The sequence below is a fragment of the Lissotriton vulgaris genome, chromosome 5 (assembly GCF_964263255.1).
Source record: "Lissotriton vulgaris chromosome 5, aLisVul1.2, whole genome shotgun sequence".
NCBI classification, from domain to species: Eukaryota; Metazoa; Chordata; class Amphibia; order Caudata; family Salamandridae; genus Lissotriton; species Lissotriton vulgaris.
In genome coordinates this window covers 460,254,625-460,261,604 of record NC_141693.1, presented here as the reverse complement: position 1 = coordinate 460,261,604, position 6,980 = coordinate 460,254,625, and the positions used below count along the sequence as shown (strand labels likewise).

At 43.2% G+C, this 6,980-nt stretch overlaps 1 protein-coding gene across 2 annotated transcripts in view; it reads left to right on the top strand.

The window, feature by feature from the left end:
• Window position 1: 1 nt before the first annotated feature.
• VPS13D (vacuolar protein sorting 13 homolog D) overlaps window positions 2–6,980 on the top strand; it is a 2,754,556-nt gene continuing 2,747,577 nt past the window's right edge. Inside the window, exon 1 of one of the 2 annotated variants that reach the window (XM_086921894.1) lies at window positions 2–165. The gene's annotated coding sequence lies outside the window, so the exon portion shown is untranslated. The remainder of the gene's footprint in view (window positions 166–6,980) is intronic. The other variant, XM_086921893.1, reaches the window with a different exon arrangement.

Genomic DNA, 6,980 nt, shown 5'->3' with positions numbered 1-6,980 from the left:
TGATTGGTGGCGAGCCCTTTCGGTTCCGCAAGTCCTGACCCGGCTCGCCATAATTACGGGACATAAGACGTCCGTTAAAGGAGTAGTTTTTGGCAACGGATTTCGGTCTCATATAACCGACTGTCCAGGGAAACTTTGCACAGGGGTCACCCTAAGCCTAGATGGGTGAGTGAGTGTTGACGGAAATTGTGAAGGGCATGAGGGTATAACTACGCGGTCCCGCCCCTCTACTCACACATTCGTCCCACAACTGTCCCACGCACACACCTGCTGCCTCACGTACACTTCTCATACCTTTCTAGTGTCATTTCCGCTTCTTCTTCCTGATGCTCATTGTTTGCCTACGTAACAAACACCCTGCCTAACGCAGCCCCATTGAAACACTTTAAGTAAAAATAAATATTCACCTGGCAATCGTTCTCGCACTAACATTGCACATTAGCCTGGCCCTACACATCCGTGTAATTAGACCCAGTCACACACCAATGCAACATTTACATACATAGTATAATAACAAGTACAATTGTTGCCAAAGTAAACACATTGAATGTATAAAACCACTCTTTTTCTGTATTGGTTGTTTTCGTTTGCAGGCTACTTCGAATTCCGTATTGTTTGCTTAATCTGGGTGCTCACATGTGGTAGTGTTGTCCCAGGGTCTCTGTCGGTACCCTCTTTTCCCTCATTTGTATCTTTGTTCCCTTATTTGTATCCATTGTCATGCCCTTGTTCTTGGAATTCCCTTCGGCGTGTTCCTTTGTGTGTTTCCTGTCCTTGCATCTTCAGTCCCTCCATGAGTGCACATCATCCTGTCACTGTAAATAAGGCATTCAGTTCTTATGTCTCACCACGTTTGCCTCTGTGCCTTTCTGCTCTTTACATCTTTCCTTCCATGGGACCGCGTCTTCTTGCTCTGCTGTTCTCTCAGTCTTAAGAGATGTGTGTCACCCTGTTTGGTGGCCATCTCCGTACCATTCCTCGTTTGTTTACCGTGTCTCTCTCTTGTAACTTTATTTGGTGCTCGCGAAGATCGATTCTTGTAGACCTTGAGTTAGTGTTTGCCCAGATCCATGTGGGTATCTCTTTGTCTATGTACTTTTAATCCTGTCTCGTAATTAATGTCAGTCTTGTTCATGTGACAGTTTCCCCTGTCCATGCGTCGATAGCTCTCTTTCACGCTTTACCTGCCCATTTCGACTTGCCTTTCTCAGAGTGTCCAACAAACACAAGAGCAACCCATATGTCCTTGTGAACTGGGTATAGCTAAGCAGCCAATTTACTGTTCACAAGGATCTCAGATCAAAATTTCAAAATATTTTTAACAAGGTATTACTGTCTCGCAGCGATTTAAGCAAAATTAGCACACAATGTAGTCAATATGTTTATATGCTTATATAGCGCATGAATGCCGTAGCTTCTTGGCGCTGGGTGTGTGGACAGGAATGGTGCACTATGGTTGATGGAGGCATATGCAGATGTAAACAGCAAGGTTTTCAAGCTCTTCCTGAAAAGCTGCAGGTTGGGCTGGGGCTTTCATAGATAGTGGCAGTTTGTTCCAGAGCTTTGCAGCACATTGTGATATTGCCCTGCCCCCCCCCCCCCCCCCCCATCTTGCCCGTCGGGTCTTTGCGATCTAATGTGGCCCAGGCTGGCAGATCTAAGAGCACGTGGAGGGATGTATGAGGGGAACAGTTTTTTAATGTCCTCCGCACCACCACCATATATTGCCTTGTGCCCAAGGCTGAGGGACTTGAATTCTACACACTGTTCGATCGGAAGCCAGTGGAGTGATTTAATTCCAGCAGAGGTTGACTGTCCTCTGGGTATGCCCAGGAGTAATCTCGCTGCAGCATTTTGTAGAGACTGCAGTTTTCTCAGTTGAAATTTGTCGATGCCCAAAAATAGTGCATTACAATAGTCCAGCTTGGATAGGAAAAGTGCTAACATCACCGTCTTTTGCAGCTCGTGAGAGATGTATGGGAACATTTTTCTCAGAGTTTTTAATAGGAGAAAGCCGAATGAGGTGAGGCTGTTTACCTGCCCTCAAAGTTCAATTTATCATCAAAGATGATCCCTAAGTTCCTGGCCTTGTTCACCGAGCTGGGGCATTCTCCGGCTTCAGTTGGCCACCAGGACCTGTTCCGCAGGGGCTGGCCCGGGCCGAATTCCATTACCTCTGTAAGTGACAGTACAAGTGTAAAGCTAACATCTCGCTTTTTAAACTTAAAAATGTATCCATCATACGAATGTTTTTGGGACCTAATTGAAAAACCGAAAATTGAAAAACCGTATGATAGAAAACTTTATTTTCAATTTCGCATTGGTACATTACCTTTAAATGCGTTTAAGAAGCATTGGTCCCAGACATGGGATGAACATTGTCACCATTGTAATGAGGAAATTGAACACATCTCCCATTTTTTGTTTTGTTGCCCACTGTATTTGGCCCCTAGACGTAAGTGGTTAAAACCGGTGTGCTTAAAGTTGGGAACCCGAAGCCAAGCTGAAGCCCTCAGGATACTTGAATCAGATTGTACAACATTATATGTGGTTGGTGTAGCAAAGTATCTGGCATGGTCGTGGCTAATTCGTACCCGATCATTATTGGCTACTGCATCATAATGAAATTATGTATATCCATAAATTGTTTTATTGCGACAAACTGTACTTTTTTTAACCTATGAAATGTGTCTCTTACATTGTAATAATGTGTTGTAATTTTATGATCTTTTATTATGTCTTATTCGACATCAAATGTTTAATATGTATTTTTAGAAGTATTTTTATAAGTAGTATTTATTGTATAGGGCTAGGTGAATGCTTTTATGACAAAATGTCGAATAAAGCTTATAAATTGAAAAATTGAAATTACCTCTGTCTTGCTTGTATTTATTTTTAGAAAGCTATGGCTCACCAAGGTCATAATCTCAGTGAGACAGACATGGCACCTAGCTGCTATGGTCTCAGGCTGATTGGTGACTGAGATGACAAGTTGTGAGTCACCAGCGTAAGAGAACAGGACGAAACCATACCTCCTGATAAGATTAGACAGTGGGGTGACGTAGAGGATGAACATTGTCCGGGAAAGGGTGGACCCCTGTGGAACACCGCATGGAAGATGGAAAGTGTCCGACTTCAGTCCGTCCCAGAACAGCCTCTGCTCTCTTGCATCCAAAAAGGAGGACAGGAGGTCTAAGGCGGTCCCCTCTACCCATACGTCCCTCAGCCGCTGCACCAGAACTGTATGGTTCACAGTGTCAAATGCGGCAGATAGGTCCAGGTGTACGAGGACCGTCCTCCCCCCTCGTCCACAACCTTCAAATCTCTTCGGTGGCAAGGATTAAGGCAGATTCGGTGGAATGGCGTGAACGGAGGCAGTGCTGGAAGGTGTCCAGCAAGTTATTAACATCCAGATATTAAGTCAATACTGTATTCATTTGTTTTTCCAGGACTTTGGACACAATTGGTAGGCCAGCAATGGGACTGTAGTTTTTTGGTTCATTGGGGTCCAGATTAGATTTCTTCAGAAGAGGTGTGATTAATACTTTTTTCCAGGTTTCTGGGTAGTAGCCAGATTCCAGGACTTGGTTTAGGAGGGGGGTGAGATTGTCACAAAACTTTTGGGCAGATTGATGCTTGATAAAGGGGATGGCAGGGGTCGGTAGGTGAGCCGTTTTTTATGGAAAGCTGGAGTTTTTGTGCTTCCTCTCTGGTTATTGGCTGGAAGCGGGATAGTCAACAGTGGGTGGGTCCCATTGGTACGTTTATGTCCTGAGGTCTTAGGGTAGTTAGGAAGTCATTGCACCTTGTCTTGAAACTAACCAGTGAGTTTATTGCACAAGGTTGGATCAGGCTTAAAGGCATTGTCTTGTTGCGGTTTGGCTAGCATGTTAACAGATTTAAACAGTTCCTTTGTGGAATTGCCAGCCTCCTTTATTTTGGTTGTAAAAAAAAGTTTTTTTGCGGCAGTGTTTGCCTCCTTATATTGTAGAATAGCAAAGTTCTATGTGGATTTCATCGGGGTGTCGTAGTCTTGTCTCCAGAGGCGCTTAGCTCTTCTGCAGTTGATTTTTAGGCGTTTGAGCTCTGGGGTATACCAGGGTGATGATGTCTTGACTCTCTTTACTGTCACTAGTTATTTGGGTGCAACCTGATCGGCTGCTGACAGTAACCAGCCAGTAAACTGCAGGGCTGCTGCGTTGTTGTCTGTTTCTTGCGTAGCAGGAAAATGGTCAAGGGCCGACTCAAAGTCACTACCCTTAAATGTGTTCCAACGTCTGATGTGTACCTTAGATGATTTAGCCTGTGTACAGAGATGTGGCTTCGTAACTATGATGTTAAAATAAATAGCCTTGTAGTCTGTCCATGGCAGGGCTAACAGGTTAGTCAGAATAATATCAGGATTACTTGTAAAAATCCCATCTAATATATGTCATGCCTGGTGGGTGGGTTCAGTTATAAATTGGTTTAGGCTGAAGGCCTCTAGATTATCCAGTAATCTAATAGTGTCAGAGTTATTTTTGGATTCTAGATGGTAATTAAAATCCCCAATGATTGTAAGGAAGTGGGGGTCAGTGTATGACTCCAAAAGCGTGAAGAGGGCGTTGGTAAAGGCCACTTTAGTACCAGGCGGACAGTAGGTTAGTATCCCTTGGAATGACGAGAGGTTATTTAGCTTTATACAGAAATGCAATGCTTCTGCAGGCAGAGCAGAGATCGCCTCCACGCGTACGTTAAAGTGATCACGATAAATATACGCTATGCCCCCCCTTTGCTTTTCTCCCTGCCCTGTGGGAGGAAAGCATAGCCCACTGGTAGAGCGATATTCCAGTCTGGCGCTGATGTGATATCAGTCCAGGTTTCGGTCACGAAGACTAAGTCTGGTGTAGTGAGTTGGATTAGATCTTCCAACTCGTGTTTATGCTTAACCGCGGAGCGGGCATTTAGCAGAAGACAGTTGGCGAATGCCATAGATGTTGCCTTAAAGCATTACATTTAATATTTTCTTTTAACTTATACTAAGTAATTGACTTCAAAGAACACATATGACTAGAGAGAAAACAGCCCCACAAAACAGTTCTTATCCAACACTCACTTCAGCCGAAGTAAGTGCTTTTTATTTTCAATTGAAGTTTAAGAAATTAGAAAAGTGTTGTAAACTTATACTGTGTATTGACACTATTTACACATATATCTTTGAAAATTCGTGACTTATGTGACCCCAGTGGAGTGACCATAACCATAACAGTGAATATAGCTGTAGTAACAAATCTTAAAAAGGGGAGTTGGTTATTGGACTAAAAAGGATGTCCATAAAGATTTCAGAGTAAATCATAGGAACTAGAGTGTGTTCTAGTGTTTCTTGAACTATCCTTTATCAATCGTAGACGACGTTTCAACCATCTATCGTTACGGGGTCTCTTCAGGACAGAGATTCTGGGGCCCTGGCACTTCAGTTATGCCGGTGGTATAATTTAATATAGTCATCTAACATAAATTTTCAGAATAGGGTACAGTCTGTGTGGTCGTCCCATGGATAGACTACCCTCCGTGGGCGTGTTTCTTCCAGATAGAAGGGTTAATGACACCATGCTTCTGTATTTGACCTAACGGTGTGGCAGATTGGTCGGGGTATTCGAATTAACCCAACACTTGGGATAACTGTGAATCCGGTATCTAATACACTGAGACGGTTGCACAGATGAAACTTCCAGCAGCCAGGATCATGCTCGCTATTCGCATAGCGAGCATCATCCCAGCTGCTGGAAGTTTCGTCGACAATTGATAAAGGATAGGTATTTTTCTAATTTCTTAAACTACAATTGAAAATAAAAAGCACTTCCGCTGAAGTGAGTGTTGCATAAGAACTGTTTTGTGGGGCTGTTTTCTCTCTAGTCATATGTGTTCTTTGAAGTCAATTACTTAGTATAACTTAAAATAAAATAATAAACGTAATGCATATTTTCTCGGTGTCACCATGATGTTGTCTCGAAGTTCAGGATTTGTGTGTTTCCCGGACCTTCCTCTTGTCTCCCTGTTGTCTCATTGTTTCATGTGCTTGTCCCTCCCTGTTTATTTTTCTTCAGTCTTTGTTTTTCCCAGTCGCCATTACCTTCGCCTTGCCCTGTGTGCCTCTCTTTGCTCGAATGACTACCCCTTGTTACTCTTTCTCTGTTTCTGCACATGCGCATCCCTTCTTCAGTGTCTGCTCATCGTTATCCCTAATCTCCGTGCTTCCTTGCCCTTAAGTCTGCTTCTTCCCAACCCTATGTCTGTTTCCACTTGTTAACGTGCCTTTATGCATATTTCCACACATGCGTCTGCCTCCCTGCCCACAACGGTCTCCTCCTCTTTCACTGAGTCTCTGCTTCAAGCTTTTCTGTCTCTACTTCCCTTCTCGGTGTCTCAATTCCCATATCCCTATTTGTATCGTCATGTGTGCCTCCTGATGTCTCTTTTATTGTGCATCTCTATTCCTTGCCTGTGTCCACATCTCCCTGTTCACATTTTTGCTTCTCTGACCAATTGTATGTCTCTCGTTATTGTTTGGTGGCTGTTTCCTTGTTTTTTATTTTGTTGTTTCCTTTGGCCCCTTAACTATGCCATCTTGGCCACGTGTCCGTGCAACCATTTTAGATATTCGTGGATGGTGCCTCCAGACTCCCAATTCTACTTTAATACTTGATTTCAAATTAGGAACTTCTGGTTCAGTGTGCCTGTGCATTCATATGGTGTGTGTGTGGCCCCCTCTCCACGAATTATTATACCATATCCATTGGGTTAGAAATGCTGGCACATTATATTTCACATTGTTTCATCACATGCAAGAAGATTAAAGAGAGAGCTCTGAACTGCACAGCAAATAATAAAACAATTTAACAGGCATCCCGCTGCACCTACTCATTAGTTTCTGAATCTATTTTATCCGCTAATATGTTATTTAACAATGTAAAATATACAGTGCCAGCATTTCTAACCAA